This window comes from Amblyomma mixtum, chromosome 10, assembly GCF_055824585.1.
Source record: "Amblyomma mixtum isolate Tamu chromosome 10, ASM5582458v1, whole genome shotgun sequence".
NCBI classification, from domain to species: domain Eukaryota; kingdom Metazoa; phylum Arthropoda; class Arachnida; order Ixodida; family Ixodidae; genus Amblyomma; species Amblyomma mixtum.
In genome coordinates, this window is record NC_143021.1 from 4521846 (window position 1) to 4537717 (window position 15872).

Genomic DNA, 15872 nt, shown 5'->3' on the forward strand with positions numbered 1-15872 from the left:
GCTTATTGTCCGTTGCCTACAAGGCATTTACTAAGGAAATCGCTAATAGAGTCAGGACAACCTTGGACTTTAGTCAACCAAATGATCAGGCAGGCTTTCGTAAAGGATACTCGACAATAGATCACATTCACACTATCAATCAGGTGATAGAGAAATGCGCAGAATATAACCAACCCCTATATACAGGGTGTTTCTTGCTACACGGGCGTTTCGAATGCCTTCCAACCGAACGTCATTCGACTCGAATGCCAAACGTGCGCTGCTACACGACGTTTTTGAACGGCATTCGGTTGGAATGACTTTCCAGTCGAAGGAGCTCCGCGGAGACATTCCAGATTTTGGAATGCCTTCGAAACGCGAACACAGCCCGAACCAACCAATAGCCGTCGCCGCCGCCGTCTCTTCGCCCCGCCCACCGCCGCGCGACTGCTTTCGGCTCTGTGGCTGTTCATTTCGATACCCGCTACTCGCTTTTTTCTGCTGTTTGTTTAGCAAATAGTTCGTGTTCCGTCTAGGTGAGTGCTTGCAGATAATAGTACACCAATGAACATTTACCGCGTGAGCATGAAATTTCCCCAGGAGTGCGCCGATGAGGACGACTGCAGTCATACTGCTGTTTACATTGGTTTACATCGCTTCGTATGAACAGCTTGTGCTCGTTTGCAAGACACAAAACGAAATATTCGCTTTAGTTCTATTAAATAATCTCTTCTCTTCTGTACCGGTTGTACGCGTGCTTGTTTACGCAGTGCGACAATCTGTGGGAAGCGCCGACACGATCGCTCGCCTGAGAAACACTTGACAGCCGGATTGTTGACATCGGATGATCGGCGCTTCTCGCTAATTTTCCCGGCTTCCTCCAACATGCCCAGTACTTTATTTTAAGCTACTTTATCCAGAAGTATGTTTGGTGACCGTTCGCGTTAACTAAAATGGCCTAACTTGTTAGTTACAAGCTAGCGACGGCGACGACTGCTGCTGGCCGTAAAGCACTGCTCGGCAGCTCGTGTCACACCGCCGCTTCCCGTTCATCGTATGCGCGTCCTGCGATGTAAGCAATAGTTGATTTCATGTCCCTGTTGTCAAAACTACACTCGTTGACCATTTGCATTCGCTAAAACTTGTGAATTCATTCTTCACAACCACCGCAATCACCGATCCAACCCTGCGGATTCGCTAGGCCTAGTCGTCGCTGAAGGGAACGGAGTCGTCGTCGACTGAAATTAATTTGGCAAGTGGTTATCGCTATCGAGTGTCCAAGTGTGCACATGTGAAATATAGCCGTTCGTTTCGCTTATTTCCAATACTGATAATGTATAAGCGCGCATGTATTCGCACTGTCCCCTCATCAGCGTGTTTTCGCTCAGCCGCCGAACTCCCGAGGGCATATGAAGGCTGACCGTCCGCCGATGTGTCGTTTAGCCAAAAAACTTGTCCCACTACAATATTAAAGTGAACTGGATAGTTCACTATAATCACATGATGCTGTTCACCGTGATAGTGCCGTTGTCGGACTAGTGTGACCGTCGTCGTCGTTGTACACTGAAAACGAGCCGAGAATTTCGAATGCGTTTGGAAAGTGCCGTGTAGCACCGCGGGAGTCCGTCGAGTTCGAATGCCATTCCAAGTCTCGAATGCCATTCGACTCAGATGTCATTCGAAAGTACCCGTGTAGCACAGGTATAAGACTTTCTGCAATTTTTTAAAATAAGCTATTTGAATTAGATGCGCGCTTTTCTGGCATGGCATTGTCAGTGGTGTAGTACATCATAATTCAACAAAGACGTGCTAATTAGCAGGCTTGTTAACCAATATTTAATAGTTAACTTTTAAACTATTACCGTTGGGCTCCTTAATTATTGAGAGGCATGCAGCCCACCGTAAGTAATGTCCATATCCGTTTTTAAAATTTCGAGAACGCGATTATCCTCGGCGCTGTGGCCCAACAAATTTCGCCTACATCGCGCCAAAATACATGCGGTCTGAGAAGCTTGCAGGCAAAGCAATCTCTCCAGTGAGCCTAACTCGTCGAAATAGCCAAAATTTGTTGGGCCACAGCGCCGAGGATAATCGCGTTCTCGAAATTCTAAAAACGGATATGGACATTACTTACGGTGGGCTACATGCCTCTCAATAATTAAGGAGCCCAACGGTAATAGTTTAAAAGTTAACTATTAAATATTGGTTAACAAGCCTGCTAGTTAGAACGTCTTAGCTGCATTATGATGTACTACACCACTGACAATGCTATGCCAGAAAAGGCGCGCATCTAATTCAAACAGCTTATTTTTAAAAATTGCAGAAAGTCTTAGGTGAAACACCCTGTATAGCCTTCATTGATTACGAGAAAGCATTTGGCTCAGTGGAAACCTCAGCTGTCATGCAGGCATTGCGGAATCAGGGTGTAGAAGAGTGCTATGTGAAAATATTGGAAGATATTTATAACGATTGTACAGCTACTATAGTTCTCTATAAAAGTCAGCAATAAAATTCCAATACGGAAAGGTGTCAGGCAGGGAGACACGATCTCGCCAATGCTCTTCACTGCCTGCTTACAGGAGGTATTCCGGGGACTGGAATGGGAACAGTTGGGGTTAAGAGTTAATGGAGAATACCTGAGTAATTTGCGATTCGCTGATGACATTGCCTTGCTAAGCCACTGAGGACAAGAACTGCAAAGCATGATGAATCAGTTAGACAGGCAGAGCAGAACGGTGGGGCTAAGAATTAACATGCAGAAAACCAAAGTAATGTTCAACAGCCTAGCCAAGGAACAGCAGTTCGAAATTGGTAGCGAGGTGCTGGACGTAATAAGAGAATATGTCTACTTAGGGCAGATAATGACCGCAGATCCGGATCATGAGAGGGAAATAACTAGAAGAATAAGAATGAGGTGGAGCGCATATGGCAGGTTCTCTCAGATCATGAATGGTAGCTTACCAATATCCCTGAAGTGAAAAGTATACAACAGCTGTATCCTACCGGTACTCACCTATGGGGCAGAATCGTGGAGGCTAACAAAGAGGGTTCAGTTTAAGAACAACGCAGCGAGCTGTGGAAAGGAAAATGATAGGTGTAACGTTAAGAGATCGAAAGCGGGCGGAGTGGGTGAGGGAACAAACGCGGGTTCATGACATCTTAGTTGAAATCAAGAGGAAGAAATGGGCTTGGGCAGGGCATGTAATGCGAAGGCGAGATAACCGCTGGTCCTTAAGGGTAAGGGAGTGGATTCCTAGAGAAAGCAAACGTAGCAGGGGACGGCAGAAAGTTATAGGTGTGCGGATGAGATTAAGAAGTTTGCGGGGATACAGTGGCGGCAACTGACAAAGGACAGGGTTAATTGGAGAGACATGGGAGAGGCCTTTGCCCTGCAGTGGGTGTAGTCAGGCTGATGATGATGATGAATGATTAGACGTTTCATAGACATTGTGTCGAAAATTCTAGAGCGTTCCATCATTTTACAGGTGAGTGACAAGACATGATGGATGGCATTAGAGCAATGGTAAAGACCAATTAGCCTAATTAGCCTTTCTAGACAGACCACATAAATAAATAAAACCCAGTAGGAAATTGGTCGAGTTGGTGAATCGAACCAGGGTCTCCGGAGTGCGAAATGAGCGCGCTAACCACTCCGCCATGCCAGCTCGAAGGTTTGGAAAGAACAAAGGCGCGTCTAGCTAATACGCGTCTTCGTTCACTCCCATCTTCCTCCATTCCCTTACGGTGAGGTTCAGGTGTCAAACGACATAAGCAAGAGAGATACATTTCGTTTTCTCAAAAAACAATTTACCGTCGAGCAAGGCGTAGAGCCGAATGGCCGATGGCATTGTGTGGACTCCCTGGCCGCGTTGCAAGACACGGTCGCGTTCTACACTTAGAGGCGAAGCTTAACATCTTAACAACACATCAGTGACACAAGCAGTAACACTGCGCTTAAGGCTTTCGCCTCACCGCACTTTAGGTCAACAAAGTGCTCCACTGAATTTTTTATGCATAGAGTGTGCCAACTAGCCCGGCTTATTCCTCTCTTTAATTTAGGTCAAGTGGAGCTCTTTAACTTGCGCTGTCATCGCGAAGCGCAGGGAAGTTTTGGAATTCCGAATCGAAGGCACCGCGGCCATTAAGGTAGTATTGTGAGCTGACATGGAGGTAGCGCCCTAAACTGCGACGATAATTCAATCCTTCCATCGTCTTGTGTTAGACGAGTAGACCAGGCGGGCGTTTCACTGTATGTGGAAGGCTCCAAACTGTGGTGCCTTCACAGCCGCACAGCGAAGTCACCGCCGCGCGCATCACTACCGGCTCGCATATTCGAGCCATGCTGGGCGCATCCGCAGCTGCTTCCTGGTTCAGTTTAAAATTCCACCCTGCAGTGATTTGTTTGCTCCGGAATGGGAGCAACGCTCGCATCATGAAGTCCCTCTTCCTTGCACCCCATGTGCGCAACCAACTTTTAGGCAGGACGTAAAGTTCGGCATGCTGGTATTGGTGCACTTTGACGGACAGCGCCTTCATCGCGATTCCCGCCATCTGTGCAATACATCAAAATAAATCAGCTTTGAGTTTACGTTACACGGTCTGACGACGGTTATTTGGTCTTCGTCCCTTAACCACGTGTTGGCTGTGTGCGATCGCAGTGACGTAGCGCTTTTGATACGGCAGTATCACTGCATTAAAGAGAGTGTTCAAGAAGAGTAGTGAAAATTGGGGGCATCTTACATTCTTTGGGCAACACGCTGAGAACCCCAATAGCGTTAGAATGTACTGACGGGAAGCCGGATCTCAAAATGGCATTTCGAGCCGTTGAGGTTCAAAAAACAGGTAACTGAAACGATGTTGTTAGATATAGTTGCCGGCTCCAAGAGGAAAATCGCAGAAACTCTTGTTACGTTTGGCGATTGTTTTTGTGAACGCAGTCATGAATTAGGTCATCCAAAGAAAACACCTTATAAAGCCTATTTGCCTCGTATACAAAAACGTACACGGTGAACTGTCGTGGCTATTACCCGACTGCTCTAGTAATTCATTCTGACACCCATAACCGCAGTTCACTACTGCAGGACGCTTAGTTTAAGGCATTCACAGGAGCACGAAGAAATACGAAGAGACATGAAGACGCCAACCGTAAATTTGCGAGAGGGAAAATGCAGTAATTTTGGGGAGAAAAAGTGAGGTAACTATGCGAGACTATATGCGAGACGGCAGGTTGTATGCAGCAGTTCCGCTCATTGAAGGAGAAATTTGTAGCTCACGAGTAAATAATGAGGCCAGATGCGAGCACAAAAGCAAAAATGAAATATGGATGCAAACAAGAAACAATTCTGGAAACGATTACAAGAGCACACGCTGGATAAACAGGGAGGAAAAGTAATGTCATATACATTGCGAATAAAAAGAAACCTTTGTTTGAACACTCGACAGTTTGCAGATCACTCTTCGAACCTCAGGTTCTCAGCATGTCGACACAGTGCTACGGGCAGAAAGTTTCAGAGGCGAGACCTGTTTCAGTTATATTTATTTATTTATTTATTTATTTATTTCAAACTACTGCAGGTCAGTCTTCTGGCCCTAGACGGAGTGGCAAACATAAAATCGTGCAAGCAAGATGAAAATGAAGTCACCCGCAAAACTGACAAACAGACACAATGTACTGGCATAAAATCCAGTAGCTCAAGTGACGGAAAAGCACAAAATATAAGTTGAAAGTGGTCTATACATTAAGGTAGTCAAAACGACCGCAATACAGCATGAAAGAAAACTCTAAACACATGAAATCACTGGATCATACCGTCCAGCAAATGGATATTGCTGCACTGCAACACAGACAAGCAGTCGAATGTATAATGATGAAGTTGTTATTATACACACTACGTACAAGAGGAAACTACTGGCAAACATGCAATAGTTCGCGCCTTTCATTCCTGGAAGGATCTATGTGTTTGCACCGACAGACCACAGTGAGGGAGCACTAACATGTTGAAAGCAGTGGTATGAAGGATTGATAGTGAACGACAGAGAGTGGATTAGCAGAGTGAATTAGCTGATTCACCTTAATCATATGCAATAAGAACATAACACGGCATACTCTTAACGGAAAGTTTCTAAATGCGACCGGTCGAGTCCCCAAATCAAACTAATTGTACCTTACACCACGGCCGTTTGACCCCTTCGGTGGTTTTATGAGTTCGCCGAAAGCAAAGCAGGGAAGTAGTTTTGTTTGGGTTATGGAGTTTAACGTCCCAAAGCGACTCCACGCTGTGAGGGACGCCGTAGTGAAGGGCTCCGGAAATTTCGACCACCTGCAGTTTTTAACGGGCGCTGACATCGCACAGTACACCGGCGTCTAAAATTTCGCCTCCTTCGAAATGCGACCGCCGCTGCCGCGATCGAACCCGCGTCTTTCCGGTGAGCAGCCGAGCGCCATAGCCACTGAGCCACCGCTGCGGCTGAAGCACGGAAGGAATTGTCGCGGGAAATTTGCGGGTTAATAGAGATGCCTTAGCACTTGTGCGCTCATTTGGCGACGGTTTTCTGGGACTCTGTAGAGAAGGTGGCACCTGAGTGAGCGGTTCATCGAACGTCTCTAAGCGAGAGTATATTTCGAAGGAAGGTCTTCACAGGGCCTTTGACAAGCCCTGTAAGCTGAACCTAGCACAGTGAGCCCCAATACTCATTAGCCAGCGAATACTAGATAAGACCCTGTAGGAAGCCAGCAGAAGCTGCCGCACGCATCCGGACCTGCAAACCGTAATTATTGTTATTATTATTATTATTACTTTTCGCTAGCTTCACATGCATCTCATAAGTAGAAAGTGACTCTACACTTCTCCGAACGTTTTTCTCTAAAATCCTGGTATTTTGGCGCTAGTTTCCAACAATTCGAACACTTTGCAGAAGAGTTGTGATCTGGTCCAGTTGTTTCATAGTTTATTTATTTATTTGTACCTCACAGGCCCCGAAGAGCATTGGGTGAGGGGGAGGGGGGGGGGGGGGCAAATCGAAGAAATACGCAGAAGGAAAAAAACCATAATATCGATGCAAGAACGTGGTACAAGGCAAATACATGAAAGGAACATGAAATTTGTACAAAACGGAGTTAAAATAACATCAGACACGAAAACAGAAAGACAAAAAAGCGAAACACGAACATGTGAAAAAAAAGGGCAACAAGGGGCAACAGAACAAGTGGTAAATGGGAAAACAACGTTAAAACAAATGAAACTGTCGTACGTTTCGAACATCACTAGGGCAATAAATGTTTACATAGATTTTTTTAAACTCTCCAGGATCAATGAAAGCGATTATGTTGTCAGGAAGATCATTCCAGAGTTTTATTGCTCTAGGTAATGTATAGGAATTAAATTTAGTTAGTTAGTTATATGGGGTTTTATGGCGCATAAGCAACTATGGCTATCATGCGCCAAACACAAGGTTAGATGATGTTATGTCAAGTGTATAAAGGTTACATTATAACAGGTTTAAAACATTGGCTTTCTTTAGAAACTTACAAACAAGTGAAAACTCGACAAGTGTCTGCTCGCCTAAAAGCAATGCGGGATGAAATGGAATCTGTTGATTGTAAAATACAGTAAAAAACTTTCTCCTAAGTTCTTCGAGATGGGAACAAGAAATTAAAATGTGATTAACTGTGAGCTCCTCACCACACATTTCACACACAGGTTGGTCCTTTTTTGTTAATAAGAAGTTATGGGTGATGTGTGTGTCACCTATGCGTAAACGACATAAAATTACTTCGATAAAACGCTCTTTATGGCGGCATGATTTCCATTCTTCTAAAATGGGCTTTATGGTATGCAGCTTGTTGTGTCCTTCATTTTCCCAAGAAGCTTGCCACTTGGCTCTTAGTCTGCTATGCACTAACTTCATGTAATCCCTAGGAGGTAAATTCACATTTTTTATTTCCATGGTTCTGGCATGAACAGCACACATGTCGGCTCTCTCATTGTCCCTAATACCAACGTGACTGGGAACCCAGCAGAATTTTATAACATTTTTTTGTGTTGTGACCTTTACTATATTGTGTATGATGCTCCCTATCAGTGGCTCCATGGCATTTTTGGAGTTTAATGCTGTAAGGACGCTCAGTGAATCTGTATAAATGATGCTGTTTTTGATGTTTTCATTTGTTATTTTCTGCACCGCAACACTAATGGCATAACACTCAGCGGTGAACACTGTAGCACATGAGGGCAGTCGCACTGCATTTTCATTTTTTCCTTGTATTACTGCGCTTCCTACATGAGTATGAGTTTTTGACCCATCAGTATAAAAGGCAGTATAATTTCTGTATTTTTGTTGTAGTGCTAGATATTCTTGTATTATATGGTCGTGTGGTGTACAGGTTTTGCTGAGGCGTGTTAGAGTGACGTCACACACTGTGGGGAGAGTGTACCACGGTGGTAGCGCTTCGTGTCTTGGGGCAATATTTTTTATTTCGTTTAGTATGTTCAGAGTTTGACATTTTTCTTCGAAGCGCAAGAGCAACGGCTTAATCGCATGGCGCTTGTTGTTGAAGATTATTCGGGATGGGCATTTCTTCACAATTGGGTAACAGAGATGTTTGGGCTGAGAAAGGATTTTGAGGATGTATGTACAAGTTAGTGCAGTTCTTCGATCTTTTAAGGAAGGTTCATTAGTTTCCACATACAGACTTGCTATTGGTGAAGTTCTGTAAGCACCGGAAGACAACCTTAAACCAAGATTGTGGACAGGATCCAGTCGTTTTATGTAGGACGGTCTTGCTGAGCCATATACTATGGACCCATAGTCTAACTTAGAGCGAACCAGAGAACGATATATATGCAACAGGGAAGCTCTATGAGACCCCCAGCGTTTTCTTGATAGTATTTTCAGCACATTACGGGCCTGGGAAGCTTTTTTCTTTAAGCTGTTTATATGTGGCAAGAATGTGAGCTTTTTATCGAAAGTTATCCCTAGGAATTTATGCTCTTGTTTGACAGGTAGTGGGGTTTGGTTTAAATGTAGTGTGGGGTCGGCCTGTAGGCCTCGTCTCAAAGAGAACAGAACCGCTACTGTTTTCTGAGGGGAAAATCTAAATCCGTTTCTATCTGCCCAGGTAGCCAGTTTATTTATTATTTGTATTTGCCGCTCACAGGTAGGTGTGCTGGAAGACGTGCATGCTATTTGGAGGTCGTCTACGTAAACTGAGTACATTATGGATTTTGGGATTACTTTTCCTATGGAGTTCATTTTGATGACAAATAAGGTCGTGCTGAGGATGCACCCTTGGGGCACACCAGTTTCTTGGATAAAAGTCTTGGAGAAGGTTGCGCCTAGGCGGACTCTGAACGTTCGATTGGTCAGGAAGTCGCTCAAACAGCTCAGCATCCTGCCGCGGATACCTAGGTCCGCTAGGTCACGGAGGATACCGAACCTCCACGTGGTATCGTAAGCCTTCTCCAGGTCGAAGAAGACCCCGATACAGTGTTGGTTGTGGATGAACGCTTCCCGGACTGTGTTCTCAAAGCGTACAAGGTGATCGGTTGTGGAACATGTCTTTTTAAAACCGCACTGGTGTATATCTAAAAGTTGCTGGGGCTGAAGTATGAAGGTTAGTCTGATGTTTAGAATGCTTTCGAATGATTTTGCAACGCAGCTAGTGAGTGCTATTGGCCTGTAACTGGTGGGACTAGTTGGTGGTTTGCCAGGTTTTAGGAAGGGTACTATGATTGCTTCTTTCCATGCATAGGGAATTTCTCCACTCATCCATATTTTATTGAAAAATTTTAAGAGAGCCTCTGTGGCAGTCTCCGAGAAGTGAGCAAGCATGGCATAATGTATATTGTCTGGGCCTTGTGCTGTCTTTTTACCGGATGTTAGTACTGCGTTTAGTTCCTGCATGGTAATAAGGTGATTGTAGTCTTCATGTATGCATGTTCTGAAGGGAAGTTCTTGCTTTTCTACTATTGTTTTGTGCTTTTGAAAGGAGTGTGTGTAGTTGGATGAGCTTGAAACTGTAGAAAAATGTTTACCTAATATGTTGGCCTGCTCTTCTAATGTTGTTTGAGTACCGGGTGTTGTTAGCTTTGGGAATGTGAAAGGAGTAAAATTTCCAGTGAATTTCCGCACCTGCTCCCACATTTTTTTGGATGTTATTGAGCTGTTTATCGAGGATATGTACTGTTGCCATGATGCCCTTTCTGCGTTGCGTCTAATGTATCGTGCTTTGGCTCTAGCCCTTTTGAAGGTGAGCAAGTTCCCTGCAGTGGGATATCTGCGAAGGTTGCCCCAAGCCTTGTTTTGCTGCTTTTTAGCTAATGTGCATTCATTTGACCACCAAACTTTATGTGTTTTTCGTTCAATTTCAGATGTTTGTGGGATTGCTTCTATTGCTGCAGATGTTAAGCATGTCAAAAATTTTTCATTTATTTCTTCTATCGTAAGGGTTTCGGCATATTGCTGGGCATGGCAGCATCGACAGAATGCGGAGCACTAATCCGTTTGTCTTCCTTGTGCAGCTATGTGGCCTTCTTGGATGTTTCAACGTTGGCTGTCCGGACATCAGCGTGCTGAATCTCTCTGCGCATGTCCATCTTTCAACGCATCAAGACATCGATCAAGAAATACGCCCACCAGCATTGGAATCTTGGCATCCGTATCATCATTCTTCGGCAACACGTTCTGATTGCCAGGAACCTGGACTGCAGGGTGCATCACAGTGCACTCAAGCTATAAATGGGACTCACGCTTCTTTTGCAACCACTGGGCATGGCAGCATCGACAGAATGCGGAGCACTAATCCGTTTGTCTTCCTTGTGCAGCTATGTGGCCTTCTTGGATGTTTCAACGTTGGCTGTCCGGACATCAGCGTGCTGAACCTCTCTGCGCATGTCCATCTTTCAACGCATCGAGACATCGATCAAGAAATACGCCCACCAGCATTGGAATCTTGGCATCCGTATCATCATTCTTCGGCAACACGTTCTGATTGCCAGGAACCTGGACTGCAGGGTGCATCACAGTGCACTCAAGCTATAAATGGGACTCACGCTTCTTTTGCAACCACTGGGCATGGCAGCATCGACAGAATGCGGAGCACTAATCCGTTTGTCTTCCTTGTGCAGGTGAGCAAAAAGTATGAAAAATGTTTTCGTTCTAATGACCTATTCCTGTTGGTGCTGCCGTGGCCTGGACTTTGTTGCTTGCTACAGGTTTTCACATTGTGTCTGAGGAAATTATTATTGTTAGCCGGTGAAATTGAATCGAACCCAGGCCCTGACATGACCCGAATTTTACAACAACTTAATGATATTGCAGTCGACATAAAAGATATGAAAGAGAACAGATTACCGAACATAGAGAACAAATTAGATGCCCTGTCCAGGCTTGAGAGCCGAGTAACGTCCTGCCAAGAACAGGTTAGTTGTATGAGTACAACGATTGAAAGGCTTGAAGCAAGGCTTGAGCAGCTTGAAAATTATAGTAGGAGGTCAAATTTGATCATATATGGCATCCCAGAAACTGAAGAGGAAACAAATGAATCGCTTGAAGAAACCGTAAACAAAGATATATTTCATGATATATTAGGACTCGATCCTATCCCTATTGAGCGGATACATAGGTTAGGTAAACCGGCAATTGACAAAACACGTCCTGTAATCCTAAAGCTTTTAGACAGTAGGCATAAAACTGTGATACTCAAGAACGGAAAGAAACTAAAGGGAAAAGATTATTCAATTGGCGAAGACTTTTCAAAGAACGTTCGTGAACTAAGAAAGAAACTATGGGATAGCGCGAAGCCGAACCGAGATAAAAAAGAAAGGGTTTCCTTGGTGTTTGATAAGTTATATATCAATAATATTCCTTACGTTTGGGACTAGGAATAAAAATGATAAAGTGAGGGTTCAAAAAAACGACGGGATCGGCGCAAGTCGGCCCGTGACGCGAAGTTGTACGCAGTTGCGAAACCGCTCACCGATAAAGTGAGTAGTTCATTTACCTCAGCTTCTTTCTTCACTAAGACAGATAGCTTGTCTTGCCATAGTAACACGGGCCAATCTAGTATAAAAAGCTTGAGAATAGTTAACATTAACGCACGCAGCGTTGCAAACAAGAAAGACTCGCTTGAACTTAAACTGCTGGAGTTCGACCCACACATATCAGTCCTGACGGAAACTTGGTTACACGACGACTTAGCAGATGACCTGGTATTTCCTCCTCATTATAAAGTCGTTCGCAAGGACAGGACCTCAAGGGGTGGTGGCGTAGCCATTCTCTTAAAAGACTCTGTAGAATGCGACCTTGTATATGATGTTCCTGACCTTGAATGCCTTTGCATAAAAATTTCTTGCTGGGGTCATTCTTTCATCCTGTATGGTTGCTACAGGCCACCAGATGCCACACCCGACTATCTTATTAAGCTACAACATCACCTGTCTTATTTCCAAAATAAGAAAATACTGTTAATAGGTGACTTCAATCTGCCAGATGTGTGCTGGGACCGCTTACAAGGCGGTGCTAAGTCTGGGAGCAGTGCAGACGTTCTGTTTGATGTCATGCTTACTCATGATTTAGCTCAAATTGTAAATCAACCTACTCGTGTACAAGGTACATCTTCCTCTATACTAGACTTAGTTTTTGCTAGCCGTCAATATTCTATGCATACTGTATCGGTCGAAACAGGCATTTCAGACCATCACCTCGTAAGCGTATCGATAGATTTAGTTAAGTCCCCTTACCACAACAAAAAAGCCAGTCATGTACGTTGTTTCAAGGATTATTCTAGGGCTGATGATGCCGCAGTGATTGAACATATGGAAACTTGTTTACCGAGCTTCGATGATAATGATGATGTCTGCAAGCTGTGGGAGCGATTCGTCGAAATGTGTCAATATTGTCTAAATGCCTTCGTTCCGAATAAACGCAAAAAATTCACAAACGCACACCTTGGATGACGCGGAAGATTATTCAACTGAAGCGAAAACTAAAAAGATCTAAGAAAAAAAACCACCAGTAAGTCAGATTGAAACGCTTAAAAATAATCTTGAACGTGCGGTTCGTGAGTCAAAAGACTTGTACTTTAACACAACGTTACCCAGTTTTGTTAAAAATGACCCAAGTAAATTTTGGAACTTCCTGAGTGACAGCAAGAAACATATCTCAAAAATAACAGCAGAGGGAGATACTTTGACTGATCCGATTGACATTGCACGCCATTTTAATTCTTTTTTTCACAGCGTATTCTCTGAAGCAGGTGTACAAACTGTACAAAGCGCATCATATTTTCCTGTATCGGAGGTTGACTTTGTTAGCCTCCCTGGTGTATTTGCTTTGCTTTTAGAACTGAAACCTAAAACTTCTTCTGGTCCTGATAATTTACCAAATGTATTTTTGCGACGCTATGCCGAAATAATTGCGAAGTTTCTTTTTGTGTTGTTTAAAAAATCTCTGCTGTCATCAAAACTTCCAGTTGAATGGAAGACTGCTCGAGTTGTTCCCATCTTTAAAAAAATGTGACTGCACATTACTACAAAATTACCGTCCTATTTCTTTAACTTCCGCATGCTGTAAAATGCTCGAACAAATTATTGCTAAACATATTAACAAATTTCTTGAAGAACACTCCATATTAAGCGACTTTCAGCATGGGTTTAGAAAGGGCTATTCTACAATAACACAATTAGTTACAATAGTACACACTTTTGCTAAAACACTGGATATGAATGGTCAAATAGACACCATATTTATGGATTTCAGCAAAGCATTTGATAAAGTTCACCACAGAAAACTCATTCAAAAACTAAAAAACATTAATCTTCCAGACATTTTAATATCGTGGATTCAAGATTACCTCACGAATAGAGTGCAATTTGTTTCAGTCGATGGGTGCAGCTCCAGTTGTCTCCCAGTCACCTCTGGGGTGCCCCAAGGTAGCGTCTTGGGGCCCTTGCTTTTTCAGATTTACATCAATGATATTGTTAATGTGGTTACTCCAGGAACTCATATTCGCTTGTTTGCTGATGATTGTGTCGTTTTCCGTCAAATTACGTGTACTAACGATCAAAACGAACTTGACCAGTGTCTTCGAAATGTTCTCGATTGGTGCAGCGAGTTTTCCATGGTTCTTAACACTGAAAAAACAGTTTCGATGCAAATAACACATAAAAAGAACCCAATTAACCACGTGTATACACTCGGATCATCAACACTAAAGCAGGTTAATAGCTACAAATATCTAGGTGTAACAATCACAAGCAGTCTTTCCTGGAAGTCACATATAGATAACATATGCTCCTCTGCATTTAAAAAGCTGTGTTTTCTGAGGCATAAACTAAGAAATTCACCTTCTCACGTAAAACTGCTAACGTATAACACTTACATCAGGCCAAAGCTTGAGTATGCTTCGGTTGTTTGGGACCCATTCACTAAACTTAACATATATAAATTAGAAAGGGTTCAAAGAAAAGCTGTTAGGTTTATCTATTCCAAATTTAAAATCACCGACTCCCCCACTGACCTCATGGCGGCTAACAATATTGAAACACTTGAAACGCGAAGAGGAAAATATCGCCTTGAGTTTCTTTATTCTTTACTTAACCATAAGTTTGCTTTGGATCCTTCACAGTACATATCCCCTTTAACCACACGTTATACCCGACATCATCACATTCACTCATTGACACCGTATTTTGCGAAAACTGACTGTTTTAAGTATTCGTTTTTTCCGCGGACAATATCCGATTGGAACCATATTATGACATCGTAATAGTTTGCAATATTTGTCTCCTCATTTTTATGTATATTTCTTTTCATTGTGTTCTGTATCTTTTGAGTTTTAAGAATATATGCCTGTCTTGCTTGGACCCTGAAAAGGGTCTGCAGTATGTACTAAATAAATAAAAATAAATAAAATATTCTTTTTCTAGTGTGGCCTCCGTTCTGAAAAGTGCTCAATCGGCGAGGTGAATTTTCCATCCCCGTGGCTTAGTAGGGAGGATGGAGGTAGCTGATGTTAGCTTTAAAACCGTAGGTAAGTGATCACTTCCCCGAGGGTCGTCTAAAACAACCCAAATAAAATCATTAAAAACCGATGGTGATGCAAACGCTAAATCTAGGCAGGTCATTTTTCCAGAGCTGGCGCAGCAGTACATTGCTTTTCCTGTGTTCATTAAACATATGCTATGTGAAAGAATAAAATCCTCGATGAGCTGACCCCTGGACTCACTATGCTCACTTCCCCAGAATGAGGAGTGTGCGTTAAAATCTCCAATTATGACATACGGCTCAGGCAACTGTCCCAGAAGTTCTTCTAGGTCATGCATGGTAATTGTGTTGTGTGGTGGTATGTACACAGAACATATTGTTATTGTTTTATGGCTAATGATGTTTACTGCGACCGCTTCTAAGTTCGTCTTTAATGATACCTCTCTTGCAGGGACATCGCTTTGCGTATTGGTAGCGACGCCTCCTGAGAGTCGGCTAGCTTGTACTCGATCTTTCCGGAAAATATTATATTTTTTAAAGATGTTTGTGTGCTGTGGCCCAAGGTTCGTTTCTTGCAGGCACACAGCTGTAGGTGCCATTGTTTTGAGCATATCGGTTATGTCTGTGTAGTTTCTCTGTAGACCTCTACAGTTCCATTGTATTAGATACGCCATTGTGATAAGTTGGGGATTGGGGAAAGTGACTTATTCTCCATTAAAACCTCCTGTTGGGCGAGTTGGTAGTTGGCGCTTGTGTGTGTGTTTCCTCTCTTTTTTGTCCGTGTCTTTGTTTGCGCTATAATATTTCTAATTCAATATTACTTATTCTCAGGAGCAGTGATCCGTGGTTTCCCTTTCTTCTCTAGGGAGTCTCGCCGCCGCTGCAGCGGTGGCGAACCAGGAGTTGTA

At 43.4% G+C, this 15872-nt stretch overlaps 1 protein-coding gene and 1 pseudogene across 2 annotated transcripts in view; one reads left to right on the forward strand and one right to left on the reverse strand.

The window, feature by feature from the left end:
* Nucleotides 1-15872, reverse strand: part of LOC149325017 (protein 5NUC-like) — a 219060-nt gene that overhangs the window by 115876 nt on the left and 87312 nt on the right. The window lies entirely within an intron of this gene.
* LOC149325019 (uncharacterized) lies at nt 10767-11967 on the forward strand (annotated as a pseudogene).